Raw genomic sequence first — 17,851 nt, 5'->3', positions numbered from 1 at the left:
CGCAGCGCACAGATTGGCACCCTCCTCCTATAGCCCTCAGCCACAGGGGTGCGCAACCCGGCCGCGGCCGCGTGAAGGAGCCAGCCCCGCACCCGGGGGGAGAAGCTACACGGTCCTGTCCCGGGCATCCGCTTTGTAACGCAGGCGGGCAGATGGAGCACTCTCCCCCTCTTACATGATAACATGGCACCGGCTGACGCTGCTCTCGGCTATACAGAAGATGCCATAAAAAAAAGGATAAAATCTCACACTTGTTTGCATCGCTCAGCTACACCAACTGAAATGTTGGTTAGAGTGATCCTCTGATCAGGCGGAGGTTGGCTTTTTATAAGAGAGGTCTGCTAGAGGAAAGCTGTCAAGAACTTTACTGTTGTAAATGGTTTATAGGCCCACTCGGTGTAGGTGAGGGTCAAAGCAATTCCACAGGCTCTCTGTGTGGCTACTGAGATGACAAATTGTGACACAGCTTGAAGTGGGAAGCAAACTTCAAAACATGTCCACTATTAACAACCACTGTATTCACAGCAGAATGACATGATAGTGTGACATACTGGTACCTTTGGACTTAACGCGTTAAGACATGTTCATGCTGTTAGTATACCTGTATACTATCTAAAAAGGGCATTAAAATGTTGTATCACATCATTTAAACACAGTAAAGGTATTTTTATAATTTCCATTTTCTTACCATTCGCCATTAGTATTTATTAGATACACTTACTTAGAATTTTGTTATGCTTTGTGTTGTGTCCTAAAGAAAGAGCAATCTTTTTTAAAATTTAGTATGAAATTTGATGCATTGCAATATCAAGATACAGATTTACTCATTCAGAGTGCTAATTTCCATGCTACATTATTCCCAGTTTTACATAGGAATGACCAAAGGAAAAGAAAATGAAATTCCCTCAGTCTTCTGCAAACTGTCAAACTCTAGTTTTGACAGTGAAAACAGACACATCTATGTGCCTGCGTGCATGTATGTGTGCGTGTTCGTGTAATGGTGTCTGTACCTATGCATATGTATGTGTGTCTGTTCATATTTTATATATATATATAAAATATATGTGGATACATCTTTGTGAATATGTAAATAAATGTGAGGACTTCTAATGTTTTAAAGAGATGAGGCAAAATACCCTTGATAGTGACCTTCGATAGACTTTGGTTCCCAGAACAGGAATGTAAACCTGTCTGGTGCTCCGCATGCATAAATAAAATTTAAAATCTTGCATTCTGTTCCCAGCTCTTCTCTTGTAGTCTTGGACTAACCAACTCACTGCTCTGTTTATGGCACTGGAAAGATTAAATAATTAATGGTTATAAAGTACTTAGATCTTCAGATGAAAGATGCCATAAAAGTGCAAGGTATTATTGTATACTTTGTGTGTATACCTAGTAGCTATGGAGTCTGTAATAACGTAATGCTTACCTAACTTTGGTTGTACTTTGCTTAACCTGCTGGCACAAGTAGATAATGAGATATTAACAGATACGACATTAAAACAACACTATGTTTTGGAACATAAACAAAAGCTTTTTTTTTTTTTTCAATTGCTCACCTACATGAAAGTTGAAATGTCTCCTAACCTGTATTTGTCATCATTAAAGCATCCAAGACATGTTGTAACTCAAACAGAAAAGCTCTATTTTCCTGATTTTTTTTTTTTTTTTTTTTTTTTTTTTTTTTTTTTTTTTTTTTGAATCTTCTCCATTATAACTGAGATAGAAGAGCTGTAAAAGCAGTAGTAGAATCAAATGTGATGATTTCTCTTTTTTTTTTTTTTTCTAATGAGAGCCACTGCACTGACATTAACTGTCTCAGGTTTTAGAAACAGAAAGATTGCCTTGATTATTAAACACATACACACACCCCAAACCATTCTTGTTTAATCATCCCTTTGACTGCTGTTTGAAACCAGTTGTTTTTCACTGTAGACATTTTAATAAAGTGTTGCTACCTCGTATTACCAAGGTTTAATCCTGCATTGACTGTGTACTGAAAATTCACACTGGAAGCAGTTGGAGCTTTGAGTCAAAAAAAACCCAGTGTTGGGTCCAAAATGTAGTTTGAATATACTGAAAGGGTTTCAAATGTAGCATCTTCTTTAGGGAGATGATGTATTATATGATGTTCTGTTTACTACATTGTGGGTTTTTTTGTTTTGTTTTGTTTTGTTTTTTCCTTTACTCTTAACAGTAATATTTACAAGCAATAGTTTTTAACTTCCCACAAATTGACACATATAATAAAAATGTTGATGATGTTAATCGCTAGGTGTTTGCTGCAGATGGGTGGGAAACAATTTAGCAAATCTGTGATTTATCCCACCATTCTACTACTTTTGTAGTGAGAGCAAATCAGTGGAGGAACCAATTACAGAATTCAATAAATTTTATGTTTTCAAACTTTTATGTTGAGAGATCATTGTATTTTCAACTGAAAGAGAAACAGAGAGTATATTTTAAAAGTATATATATGTTCACAGGGGGAAGGGATTGTTCTATTTATATATATATATATATATATATATATTAATGGCAGGATGGCACAGGTGGAATAGAGAAAAAAAATGTATTTGAGTCATACAGTGCATGTGGCATAGTAGTGATTACCAATAGAGCTGAAAGAATCATAATTATTATGAGAGCATGCAAAACAATATCACTTTTAAAATATTTATGATGTGCAAATGATGTGAGCAGGGTAAAGCAATTACATTTCTAATTATTCGTTGTCTTTTCACTAATAGCCATTGGGTACCCTCTTTGTAATTTGATTTCTTTTTAATTAATAGCTTTCCTTGTAGGCAAGAACATTCAAAAAGTTGCACTAGGTAGTTTTACCATCACTACTGTATTGATTTCCCCCATTCTTTTACCCTTAAAAATTCCCTGAGTTGAATTTTTAAAAAAGTCAGTAGCAGATCGTGCAACAGTAAAACCTCAAATAAAATTGGATCCAAAGAATCCCTTGTGGTTTCACACAGTATGGTAAAATTGGAGATTGCAGGAAACCAACAAAATTAAACTGGGAACATTTGAAGAGAAATGACCAAGCTTTATGAAAATGACACATTGACTGGCCAGTGGGTTTTTTTATCGACAATTTCTTTGTTGAGGCATAGATCAAAGAAACCTGCATATGTTTTCATTTTGTTCTAAGTCTAACTAGAAAATTACATCCAGATGTTTAACAGGCATTCTGTTGGTTTTTCTGCATTGATTAGATATGTTGGTACTGTTTGCTTACAAGTGTAGCCGGATCATTAGCTAATGCAAAGAAATGTTTGTAGCGAGTTGCTAATTAGGTCTTTTGGAAACTCTCCATACTCAGGAACAATTTGTACAGTGGCCAGAAAAACTTGCAGTACTTGAGAAGTGGCTTTCCCTTCTGTGTCTGGGAAAAAACAGTCAGTCGCTTTCCCTAATCTTCTTTTGCCTACAGGGATTGCAGCTTGATCCCAATGGGTTGAAGTGCAAATAAATTAGGAAGAGACCACACACGCGCACGTGTGCACACACACACACACACACACACACACACACACCCATCTGTTCTTTCAGTCAAAATGCAGTTGTACAATTTTACAAAAAGCTAACCAAAATGGAGTGTTTAAAACTGTGTTAAATTCTCAACCTTTATGTTATCAAATACACGGCATTTTTGAGCATACTTTAGAGACAGATGGGGAAGCCCTTTATGATAAATGAGTGTACTTGAATTCATTACTATGGTACTTATAATTAAAGTAGCTCTTTCACAACTTCACTACTTCTGCTGGGTACTTCAAGACAAAGCTTAGGGGAAGTGTCTACATGGATCGTGGAGAGGTGAAAGAGGCTCAGAAGAACTTTAATCTCCTGTGTTTTGTAAGTCTAAGAAAGGGTCAGAGATATTATCTATTTAAACTATTGTCAGAGAAATTTTTGTAGACTCCATGGCTCTGACCTGATAACCTTCTAGTTGCAATGTCACCTTTCAAAAGATGCTTGACGATGTCAACGATCTTTCTAATAAAGACCACCTGCCAGTACATCACACTTCTGTCTGTTGCAGAATGAGGTCTCCACCACAGCAGATGACAGAAAAAAGAGCAATGTGTGTCTTCTATTTTGTACAGTAAACAGGGACACATGCTCATACCAGCTCCCTGATCCTGTCGTCACACACATGGCTAAATTTACTCCTGGAAATAGTCCCTCTGAAGTCAATGACAATACTTGCATGAAAAAGGATAAGTCTGTGTCAGACTTCACTAGATCAGGGCCACAACGCATACAGAATTCTAAGCTGTATGTGACGTTCATATGCAAAACGAGTGTGTTGTTACCAGTGAGGCTATGCAAGTGTAGAAGGCTGGGGTTTATCCCCTTTGTTGGGAGTTACCTAAAAGGGAAGGGTGTCACAGAAGTACAGTTAACCATTCTACTTCAGTGTCTGGTTGTGGACGCTCTTTTTCCTTGACTTGCAAAATCCTAAAACTTTTCCACCCTGTTTTTTTGGTTCTTTTTGACACAAATGGTTGAGTTTCTTAAATTTATTTTTTCCTTAGCTGTCAATAACATCTTGGAAAGAGTGTCCAGATCACCAAAGATCCTTAGACTTAAAACCACAGGGGAAATAGCATTGAGACAAAGAGTCCTGTGGAAATATTGCTTCCACAACATTTTTTGAAATGAGTGAAGGAAGTTTCATTTTAGAAAGAAAGGGATTATCTGAGAGGGAAAGATGGCTCCAAGCACACTGACATTTCAGACTTAGGAACAACAACTGCTTGTTGCTGCAAAGATACAGGAAGTCCTGTCCTTTAGCCTAGTATCTGTTCTCTGTGTATGAAAGCAACAGCCTTGAGGAATTTTTCAAGTACAGATGTGATATAGAAATATTCTGTGTAAAATCTTTGTCAGCCAATAGGAATTAGGTTCAACTTGAAAGTTGTCTGGAGTTTGGCAGCTATTTCTCTAATACTCCTACCTCTCAATTCTTCAGAATTTGAGTTCTTGCCTACACTGAGGTTATAAACCCCATATGAGCTGCTCTTATAATAATTTTCTACTCCAGAGCTCGGATTTCAGTCTGGTGGAGTCTAGATGAGAGCAGATTGTTCTGTCCTGCTGTCTCTTCATAATGCGGATGCTGTAATGCGTTGGCATGCCACGGCTGCAACATCTGTGGAGATGCTCTTCCAGCACTGGTGGCACAGAAGCACTAGCTCTGTTTCCAATTTTCCCCATGACATAAAAGATCTAGGCTCCCATATTCTTGAGGGAATGGATTTACCAATATGTCTTTTACTTACCAATGGGAAGTGGAGAGAGATTATGAGAAAGAAGTTGCTGGACAAGGATAGTGATGGGGAGGAGAATTGGGGAGAGGAAAAGGAATTATACAGAGAGGGAACATTTCAGCACCAACATATGATGCAATTCTTAACAGATGTAGAAATTTCCTTAGAAAAACATCATTGAACTTCAGGCAAGGTTGTAAACAGTTACAGTTACTCACAGTACAAAAAGAAAATAATGATATGTCTCAGACATCCAGCACTATCCACTTCTCTGTTTTTCTCCTCACTCAGAACTTACTGCCCTTCCACTACTTTCGATCCAGGTGTCTCAATTCATATACTGAAGAGCTAATATGTAATGACAACTGTGATTATTAATAGAGAATATCCATCCCCCAAAATACGAAATCATTAATCCCATAGTTTGACATACACATAGAACTGACATACACATATGGATCATGTACTCATCCCTCAAGTAAATGCTCAAATGAAGCATCCCATCAAAAATACATGTCTTGCAACTGTAGATCTTTTCTGATATGCTGGTGTGCTTGTTATCGGTGGCATCACCCAAGATAAAACTGGTTTAAGGAGGAGGAAAAATAGATCTACCCTGTGTAATTTCAATTATATATTACTGCCTCTGAAATACCCATAAAGCTTCTACCACAAAAAAAAAACACGTGACATAATTATTCAGGCAGTAGAGTAACCATGCACCAGTAATCCAAATATCTGAAGGTTTAGCATTTGGAAAGCACAATGAAAAGTTAAGATTAATACTGGTTGTGGAGAAGAGATCAGCCAAAGTCACTGAAAGGACATTTCTTGTGAAGAGAGGTCTAATGAGTACAACATAGGTGGGATTTCTTGGAGGGGGTGGGGGTGGAGAGGTTGTGTGAGTTGGTTTTTTTTTTGTTTTGGTTTTTGTTTTTTTTGTGGTGTTGGTTTTTGTTTGGGGTTTTTTTTTTTTTTTTTTTGTGTGTGATTTGCACAAGAATGATTTGCCATCTATCCACCTGAGCTCAAAAGCAATGAAAAGTATGCACATATCCACAATTTACCATTATAAATTCAGCCGTTAGTAATAAGATATTTTCTCTCTTGGTAATAAGATAATTTCTATCCAGTCACTTACATTTTCTGCTGTAGTGTTACTGTCTGTTAATGTGCTTATGCATACTCAGGTGCTCAGCTGTCTGAGTTAAGTAGCATTCATGCAGGTGAAAAATCTTGATGTTACATGACCCCAGAGCAAAGCTCAGAAGAGTGTCTATGCCCTAAAACTGGCAGTAGGTTGTACTTTGGGAACAGACTGGATCACATAAATTAAATCATTATATCTTCACTAATTTTGGAATAAAATACTTTGCAAATTGCACCGAAGCAAACTATGAAAAACAGGCAGTAAGCAGCACAAGGCATACAGATGTGCATAAACACAATATAGCATAATTATACATTGGATTAAATGCTCTTATATTGCCCATATGAACAGATAACAGTTGTCAGTATTTCACTTTGAATTAAGATCTTTCACTTAAATGAAAGAGATATATGTTTAGTCTTCTGAAAGTGGTTCAATACAAGAGCACTTTTACCAGTGCTCTTCACATTTGCAAGTAAGATGTCCTCAAAAGACCAGAACATTATTTGGGATTTGTAGAAAACCACAAATTGTGTAGATCAATGTCAATGAGCTCCTATGAAGTCATATACCTTTTCTGAAAACATTGTATTGCACTATAACATACCAACAATACTTTTTTTTTTCCTCACCACCACCTCCACCCCTATTTTTGCTTTTAGCTCAACAAAGCTGAGGAATAATAAAAAAAAAAAAAAAGAAAAAAAAAAAAGAGGGGTGTAAGCATTTGCAGATATTTTTTACATGCATTTTGCATGACAAATTATGCAGTCTTGCAGAACATTTCAGAATACGTCATTTATTCTTCAAGAGAAATGTACTACCTGCAGTGAAGGACCATTACTTCACTGCATCTCCTCTAAAAGAGCAGAGGTATTTCATTCATTTAATTATTTTGGTAAAACTTCATCCATTTTGGTTTTATTTACATATTTTTCTTAGGAGATTGTGGGAATTGTGTTATGACTGAATGTAGATAGACACCTGAACATCTATCACAATTTGTCATTTAAATAAGTAGATATTTTTATTGTGAAATCACATACTCTTAGTTTGAATTAGAGGCTTGTACAGTTATTTTTATTATACTATCAATCCACTGGGAAAAAAAAATAATCTGGGGAGAAAAAAAAAAAGTCACAGGTCATTGTTCAGCTTGAGATCTGTCCCAGTCTGAGATACTGTGGAAAGAGAAAATACCATGTTGTAAACAAGTTTTCTTTAAGTGGTTCACATAGGGCTCCTGCTGAACTGGCCAGATGGTGCAGACAGGGTCACACATGTTTTTAAATAATTTTTGAATATTGGTTGGTTCTCTCTGAACTAGCCAGCCAAACCACAAGACAACTTCTGAATCCTCAATTGAGCAAAACTCCCACAAGCAAATTGCTCAACAAAGCCTGGCTATTTTACCCCTGTGTTTGAAAACAATAGGAAGGGGAAGCATATTTCCCAGCTCACTTCTATCCCAAGCTGTGAGACACCTCGCAGAAGGCCCTAGAAGGGGAACAGGTCATGTACAGAAGGTGTACAGCACCGGGGTAGTTGTCTTCTAATGGTTTCCCTTTAATGGGGGCTGCCAGTTGCAGCACAGCTGTAAACCTGGTCTCCTGTTCTCTGCCCCACACGTGACCCTACCTTGTTTAATATCAAAAATCAAGCTGATATGTGTCCCAGTCCCCTGGGTCATAAAGCATGAGAGACTCTCAATGCATGAGGTTCAGGGCTAACTGTAGGAATACCAACTGTATAGGTATCTTGTTCTGTGCATTCAACATTCACTTCAACTGTGGTAGGATTTCACCCCAGGTACCTGACATGTCTAGTAAAATACACTGCATGTCCTAAGATATACGGAGAGCTTTTCTGCCTGGGATATGTAAGGAGAGATAAAAGCAACCACCCAGAATCACCTACCTTAACCTAATAGTCAAGCACAGCTTTCTTTTCAAGAAACCTGTGCAACTGCAGAAATGTCACCGAGTGTAATCTGCAGGATTTTACTGTAAGGAATATTTGTCCCTTTTTGTCCACTCTTTTTTATTTTAAGGTCTTTCATAATTTTCCTGCCCTGTATGAATGCTGACTTCTTTTGCCTACAAAGGACATCTGGGACTTGTTACTTACTTGCACAGAGAAATGCTAGAATAGAGTTTATCTGGAGTACAGTACTAGAAAAAAAAAAAATATCAGCAGCTGTTGAGTTCAGAAAAAATATGTCTTTCTCTAGATAGCCTTCTGTCACTTCTGGGGTTTTTGTTTGTTTGTTTGTTTGTTTTTAATTCCATAGAATTTTTAACTTCTAATGGGAATGTGTTAGAACTTTAAAAATAGAAATCTTCAGATCAATCAGCTTATGCTGTTAGCAGTCCCCTGGAACATTGTTATACTGTTGCAAGAAGTTGAAACTTCACAGTAAATCTTCAGTAAAAGTGAAGAACACATTTATCTGGATAACATGTATTTGAAAAGCATGAGAGAGTGGAAAATAAAGTTTAATTTATTTTTAAGTCCTACCTTAGATATTTGCTTTTCTATATTATTATTTTTTTCACTGAAAACATTTGAAAACCATTACATGAGGTATTCGATCTAGTTAGGTATTTTCTTAATGAGTGGAAAACTATTACAAAAATCCTACAAAAATTAGCAACCAGCCCAAGACAGAAAGATTATTCTTTTATGGAAGATGGACTGTATTGCCTTAAGCCTCTGACTGAACTCTATTTTCTGTCTAGTATGTGACTATTAGTTGCCCACTCGTGAATAAGATCTATCACTTTTAAAGTGTTACTTGAATGAAAAAGTGAGTGTTATGCTTTCCCACATTTTCTGGAAAGGCAGTATTTTATAAGCATCTTGTACAGATCAAGTAATAGCAAAAATGTACAAATGATATGACCATCTTTCTCTTAAATCAACTAAGAAGAAAAGGAGACTCACAGGCACCATTTAAGGCACTAAGTATGGTATATACTAAATGATGGATATGATACTAAAGCTTGCACACTACAGGGTATAATTTTAGGTTTCTTGATTATTTTGAAAAAAAAAAAAAAGATATGTTTGTCAGCAAATTCGAAGTTATTTACGAACGCATGCATATATATAGGTAATATACATACATGTAGACATACATATATACATATACAACAGCATGAGGTAGCAACAGATCTGTTAAATTCCAAGGCAGGACATTCAGTGAACCCAAAGGGAGAGAATGTGATCCAGAGGTCTAGAACTTTCAGTTCATGCTATGATTAATTGAAAGTCAAACCTTAAAAATGTCCCTGATAAGATGCCAGGAAATGCTGTTGTCTTCTGCTTTCACCATTTCACCATTTTATAGCTTCTCTTCCTCAGTATAAATGGCTCCTGAGAAAGTGTTAAAACGCACTGGAATTATTGGAGTGATGCTGATAAATGAAAACAACCTGCATGAAGGAATACCACCTTCATTTAGATCATCTGTTTTCAAATGTGTATATCTGTGAAAACAGACGTATTAATGTAGCTTTTGCCACCAAATCAATACTTGGAGAATAACTGAAATAAAATCTTATATAAAAAAAAAAAAAAAAAAAAAAAAAAAAAAAAGCTCCTTAAGATAATTCTGTAATTAAGAGTGCAAAAGACCTTAACTTTTTATCATATGGTAAAAAATTGTGTAGCATTCTTCTTGCAGGGTAAAAGTTCCTGTTTCTATTTTTTCCTGAAGTTTTATACAAAAATAAGACAAAGTATATTTCTCCCTTTTCAGTAAAGACTCTGATTTTACTAAATGAAAACTCAGCTGTAAAAGTGCCACCATATTAACTGATTCAGAGTTGTGCTTTAGATTATTTTGTTTTAATTTTTCACTTTACTTTGAAGACAGTCTGTTCTTTTCTGGGGTGATATGATTAATTCAGATGGGTTTTAACATTCACATTTTTAAATATGAGAATACAGTGTTCAGCATTTGCTTTCCCTCCATATGAGCACATGTACACACTCACACACATTCATACATTCACACGAGCAAATACAGTGGTAATCAAAAGATGTTTCATGATTGTGGAGATGGAAAGCCACTGGGATTTGTGATCAATATATGCAGAAGAGAAGAAATTATTAAAAGTATTTGATTGTGTACTGATGGAAAGGATATTCTAGCTGATACACATCCTTGGCTCTTTAGACTATTTGATGGAGACTGACATGACTTTTTACATTTCTAGATAGGAAGCAAACAAGCTGTGAACTTATCTTCGAGTATGGTTAAAGGAGAGCATGAGAATAGGTGTACATTTTGCCTGCATACGAAGGGTAAACTGTGAGACCTTGTAGCTAGCTATGTATGGTTCACCCTGGGTCTGGTAGGCAAGAGCAAAGTGACTGACTGCTGTACTCAGTACCAGACTGAGATTTTAGTATAGTAAAGAATGACATATTAGAGCTCATGTGGGATAGTGATATGTATATATTTCCTCTGTTAATTTAAAACTCTCAGATACTATTTTTAGAATACATGATGTCTTTTCTGAGATGACACTTCTGTTCCACACACCATTTTCTCCTTTCCTGTTTGCATTTCTCTTGCTACCTACTGATGAGAGGGGGAAAAGATGTGTCTTGGAAGGCTGCAGAGCATAACAACAGGATATGCCTTAAAAGTTAAGTCTTACTCTCCAGCTGCTGTGCAACAAACTGAAAGAGTGGTTCGTTAGGGGAATCAAGCAACATCCACTGTGGCATACTCCTCTGATTATATGAAAGAATAATAGAGACAGTCATGACAGTCATTTCAGAGATTTCGACGCTAATATATATAGATATAGATATAGATGATATAGATATAGATGATAGATATAGATATAGATAGAGATAGATAGATGATATAGATATAGGTATAGATATAGATATAGATATAGATATAGATATAGATGATATAGATATAGGTATAGGTATAGATAGATAGATAGAGATAGAGATAGAGATAGAGATAGAGATAGAGATAGAGATAGAGATAGAGATAGAGATAGAGATAGAGATAGATAGAGATAGAGATAGATAGAGATAGAGATAGAGATGAGATAGAGATAGAGATAGATAGATAGATAGATAGATAGATAGATAGATAGATAGATAGATAGATAGTCATGTTGGTTTGGTCCTACAAAAGCACCACTAGGTTGCTTTTGGGTTTTTTTTTTGGTTGTGTTTTTTTGTTTGTTTGTTTGTTTGTTGTGGGTTTTTTTTGTTTTGTTTTGTTTTGTTTTGTTTTTTTTTTAATATGCCAAGTAACACCCCCAGGTTTCAGAGTAAAAACAGCCACAATTATGAAACCCTGTTTCATCCAGTCTTGTAATTCCAGATTGGAAAAAATGTTTGGCTTGATTTACTTTAAAGAGAAGTGAGAATTCTTCTGTGAAGCAAGAAAAAAAATCAAATAATATTCTAATTTAAAATTTTGGTTTTGTCGGTCTAGATCAAATAGTGTGTTTTGTTACCATTTAAAACTTATCTTTTACTGAAATCTTCTGAATATTCATGTGCCAGAGGTATTTAAGAAAGAGGATTTAGTCAAGTCGAGTTATTTATAATTTTGTTGCAAGTAGGTTGGGCCTAATCATTTCTCTGCTGGTTGTAAACCCAGTCTTTTGTCCATGGGCATCTGAAGGACTACAGGGTTTCTGCCTCTGAGGAGAGGGCTGGTGATGTATCTAGTGGCTGTTTTCAGTTAAGTAAAGACTTACAGGTCCATCTACAGCTCACTGCTGAAAGACCTCTCCTTTTAGTTCAAAAGGAAGAAGTCTGTAGTTTAGAAATGAAGTGCCAGGGTGCCAGTTACGACATCTGTAGGTGCTAAAGGTTATTAAAGGAAAATAATCACATGTGCAAGATTGGGTTTCATCCCTTTTGATTTTTCTTTTTACCAAAAAGATATCACATAGAATTTAAATTTAGGACTGTATTTTTGGCAACTAGAATACATTGAAAATGTTGGCTAAAAAAGTACTTTTTGTAAAGTATTTTTTAATAGCCACTTAGGAGCATTTTACAAAATGCCTAGGTTTTAGCTTCATGTGATTATTGTGCCATGATTGTAGCAACAGAGCATAGGTCTCACACTAAAAAAATATGTAATGTATATTTAATTTTTTCTTTTGTGCCATCACAAGTGATTTTTTAAGGGTCAGAAACAAAAATTCATGTGGCAAAACTGTTCTTCACAAACCCTATTTAAGATTCTGCTTGAAAATATATGGGTTTTCAAGCAGCTGTGGAAAAGAAGATTTTAAATGGGATAGGAAGCATGCTAAAATACAGTAAAAACGCCCAGTTCAGAACCTGCTTTGTGCTTAGTAGTCACAGCTAGATCACTTCCAGTGTCCACACTACCTCATTTAGAGCTCATTATCAGCCATGTGCTGGGTAGTTTGGTGGAAACTAGACCTTGGAGCTTTTCTGCAAGGAAAAAAGCTTTTATGATGGCATGCAGTTTTGCAGTACACTGATTTACCTTGTGGAGTAGGGGTGTGGTAGTTCAACACATTGCAAAGGGGAACTAGCTGGAATAATCACAAAACAACCTTGAAGAACTGAAGAAATATGACTGGGTGCTAATGTTATATATTAAAAGCATTTTCAGAGAGCACACTCAGGCCTCCACTGGAAAAAAACCAACAGCCAAAACATTGACATTTTTGCTTGGCATTTACAGTTGCTGACATATAGGAACACCAACCCTCCTTTAATGATTAATGCAAACTACTTGAATGACACCAATACAACATGATAATGTGCCAACATGAGAGAGGAGCAACAGCAGCCATCGTGGACCTTGTCTTACCTTTCCACTGAATATCAGGATAGCCAGTAGGTACAACATTGAGAGGAAAAGTTTGCTTCTTCAAAACAGCATCTACATTGCTTTTCAGGGAACACTGCTTTAGTTCCTTTGTCTCGTGGAGAGTGTTGTTATCAGATACTTGGACTTGATAGCTGCATAACTGATGTGGAAAGTTCCTATGCAGGTCCCTCAGTACTGCCACAACTTCCTACTACTTCCTGAAAAATTTTGGGCGTGTAGTCCGATATGATCACAAAGATACATCACTTCTTTTCCTTTTGGCTTTTGTTTGTTTTCATCAAATATTTGCTTTGAGATTTTGGACAGAGTTCAAGATAGAAAAAAGATGCAATTGAAGAAATTATGTGCCCACAAATACAGCTTTGTGCTCTTGTATGTCTAGATCTAATAGAGCTCTAGTTACTGCAAAGGGAAGGAGCCACATCAGCAGACACACAGATTTCATGCTAGCAACCCCATGCTACATTGATAATGTGTGGTCTTAAGCCCTGTTTTCTTTCTGGTGGAGTTTCTCCCAGTCTTTAGCCAAAAATAACTAAAACAATCTTCTGTGGGAAGTCATAGCAATTTGCGGAATATAAAAAGACATTTCTATACAGAGTGCATGGTTTGGTTTATGTATACTAAAAAGGTCTCTTTTAAGTATACTTAAATGATAAAAATTATGGAAAGTATGAAAAAATCAATTGATCTACATTGTAAAACAGATGTTAAACTTTCTAACTTGCTAAACAGCAAGTCACAGGCACTGCTACATGTTTATATATATATTTGAAATAATAAATTTTATTTAATGTATGATTCTCTTTATGGTGTTTTTCAGGTCCTGCATTATTTAATAAAGAGAACTTCTGGAATATTTTTTGTTCATATTATCTGTTTTACAAGCACTGACTCAGGTTTCTCAAAGCTGTGAATGAAGCTTAGTGGGAATTAATAAGCCTTGCTTAAATAAGAAAGAAATCTAATGACTGTGAGTTGTTGTTATATGGTAGTAGTCAGAGTCAGTTATCTTTCAATTCTGAAATTCTCTGTCTACCAAGACACTGTTTCAAACCTCTACCAGATGTCCTTCTTCATTTAGATTCTCACATCTAAAATAAAGTATAGTGAAGAAAAGCAAAGAGCTAGTCTGTCCCCACGGAAGTCTGACTCTTTCTAATGGGAAAAAATAACTGTCAATCATGGATGATATTTCCTCAGGACTGAGAACTACATTTTCATAGTACTCTCAACTGAAATTAGTAGATCGATCAACAAATGGCCACAGCTTTCAGCTTTCAATGACCTTAACTGAACTTCCTGGCACATTATTTTTATTACCTTATAATTTACTTTCTTGTCCTTCAGAGATCAGTTATTTTCATTCTTTTTATAAAAAAACACATTAGCTTGTGATAGAAATGCAGGTGCATCCAAACTGCTTGAAAGAAGAGACATTCAACTTCCGTGTCTTGTAATGTAATGTCACTGCTTCTTTCTAATGTATTCCCAGTACACCTGTCATCAGATTTGTACATTATGGGGTTGAAAGCACTTACAATTTAAAACTTGTATTTAAAAATAACTTTCCTAAAGGACAATAATTGTTTATTAAAATTATCCGGTGAACTTTTTAGAAATTTTTATGTTCCCGTGAGTCATCTGTTGTTCATTTCATGCAAGCATCATTGCTACACATCAATATGTAGAAATACCCAGGAAGGACTTACTACCACGGAAAAGTCAAAATTTTTGGTTTTGCAGTAGACCAGGATGGGCATTAACTGTTAAAAGATCTGTAGCCTTTCATGGGCTAAGTCTTGTGGAAATAAATATTTTGTTTGGAAACATAGGTTACTTCCATGTCTTCCATATCTCCTTGAATGATTGTCACTGTTCAAGATTTCCAGTTGAAAAGAAGACCCACTTGCTTTAAACTTGAAATAAAAGTCTTTTATTTTTTTCTAATTATGAGAGAGTGAAGCATTAAGAAGTAACAAAACAGTAAAATAAGGTATTTATGAGATAGCACACCACTTTTGTTTTGTAGCATGCTGTATTCGTCTGACTCAGAGAATGACAGATGCCCTTGGGACTCTATAAAATTTTAAGGTGAGTTTTACAACTTTGGGAAGTGGAAAATGCCAATTTGTTCCAATATGTCACCAGATATATCTTCTGTTGTAGTGCTAAACTCCCTAGTCACTGGAGAAGGGACTTTACCATAGTGTTATGTGTGTTTCTGTAACAGTTGATTTTGCCTGTAAAGAACTAATATGTATAGGATTCCAGAAGACCATAAGAAATGCTATAAAATTCTTAATCTGCTAACAATCTAGAACAAAATCTAGGAGCTCCTATGAAGGATCCTACTTCTGCACATTCCAATATGCAGGACTCTTGAGTAAGCCTGTTTCCCTGTCTCAGCCCCTTAAGAGGCAGGCCCTTGTAAGAAGCTCAAAGCAGTGGCTGCCCAGAAGGGAGCCTATGAAAAATAAAATGCATTCCAAAAATTCATAGATATTTGGTTGCTGACTGGGCAAGGAGAGGCACATGGCTTCCACTTCTGTAGGCCTTGCCTGTTAGGTGGATGCACTCACTTAGGAAGACTTAGAAGGGATTGTGCAGACAGGACAGGCAAATCCCAAAGACAGGCTGTGTGAGCAGGCTTCGAAAAGTAGAAATGCAACAGGAAAAATTCTGGTACAACATCAAAATAAAAGTAATGGAGAAACTGGTTATACTTCTCGGGAATATTTAGAAGCAACATAAAGCCACAGAGCCTGTGGTCAGGCACATGTCTGGCAGACAAATAAATAGTCTTGGTTTCTTATGGTACATCTGTGAGATTAAATTAACTGGACAAGGGAATGGAGTGCACCCTCAGTAAATTTGCAGATGACACCAAATTGGGCAAGAATGTTGATCTGCTTGAGGGTGGGAAGGGTCTACAGAGGTATCTGGACAGGCTGGATCAGTGGGCCAAGGCCAATTGTTGAGGTTCAAGAAGGCTGAGTGCCAGGTCCTGCACGTGGGTCACAACAACTTCATGAAATGCTACAGGCTTGGGGAAGAGTGGCTGGAAAGCTGCCCAGCAGAAAAGGACCTGGGGGTGTTGGTCAACATCTGGCTGAGCATGAGACAGTAGCGTGCCCAGGTGGCCAAGAAGGCCAATGGCATCCTGGTTTGCATCAGCAATAGCGTGGCCAGCAGGGACAGGGAAGGGATCTGACCCCTGTACTCGGCACTGGGGAGGCCGTCCCTCGATTCCTGTGTTCAGTTTTGGGCCCCTCACTACAAAAAGGACATTGAATGACTCGAGCGTGTCCAGAGAAGGGCAACGAAGCTGGTGCAGGGTCTGGAGCACAAGTCTTATGTGTAGTGACTGAGGGAACTGGGGTTGTTTAGCCTGGAGAAACGGAGGCTGAGGGGAAACCTCATCGCTCTCTACAACTACCTGAAAGAAGGCTGTAGTGAGGTGGGTGTTGGTCTCTTTTCCCAAGTAAAAAGCAATATGATGAAAGGAAATGGCTTCAGGTTTTGCCACAGGAGGTTTAGATTGGATATTAGAAAAAATTCCTTCACCAAAAGGATTGTCAAGCATTGGAATAGGCTGCCCAGGAAGTAGTTGAGTCACCAACCCTGGAGGTATTTAAAAGATGTGTAGATGTGCTGCTGATGGACATGGTCTAGTGGTGGACTTGGCAGTGCTAGACTAACTGTTGGACCTGATGACCTTAAAGGTCTTTTCCAACCTAAAGAATGCTATGATTCTGTTCTATGATTCTACTTCCAGTAGAATAGTATTTCATCTCAAAATGCTGATTCTGTGAAATAAAAAAAAAAAAAACAACCAAAAAAAAACCATGTTGCATCTATTGTAAGGCTGAGTGGATGACAGACAGACAGGTAGTCCAGGATTACTACTGGATGGGGCAAAATGTTATGGAGAAGTTCAATCCAGGTGAAAAGCAAAATTTCTGTTTTGTGGCTAAAACTCCTTGATCTATGGAGCTTAAGATGCATCTTTCCCTTGAAACAAAATTGTGTTGCTGTCACTGTGCCAAAATATTCCACAAAATACTTCCTTAAACATACAAATAAAGATGAGAACAAAATTTACGTTCTGTTCAATACTGATTGCTCTCTGTCAATGAATAGCAAAATCTCTGCAAAAAGCTCCTGGTGGAATTTATTCTCTCAGATTCTCCTGTTGTGGGCATCTCCATGGAAAGAAAACCTGTTTTCCTGTATGGATTAATCCCATGCCTGCCACAGTTCATGGTACATTATTGTATTAAGTAACTGATGAGGAATCAGGACTTCAAGAGGTTAAAGCAGATACAGTACATGTAAGGTAGTTTTCAAATGTTGACAGATAAGCTATTTAGATGAAAAAGATTAAACTTTAATTGTACATATATATTCTGGACTAATGTTAACACATTCCATATTATATATCAGCACCAGTTTGATTGATAGGGAAGCAAGCACAAACTTCTGATAGCCTGATTCAACTTAGTTCAACAATTAATCATATCATGGTGAGTTTAAATTGCAAAATAGCTTCTTCAG

Source organism: Athene cunicularia, assembly GCF_003259725.1.
Source record: "Athene cunicularia isolate RWA chromosome Z unlocalized genomic scaffold, athCun1 chrZ_part2, whole genome shotgun sequence".
NCBI classification, from domain to species: Eukaryota; Metazoa; Chordata; class Aves; order Strigiformes; family Strigidae; genus Athene; species Athene cunicularia.
Note: the sequence above shows the minus strand (reverse complement) of the source record.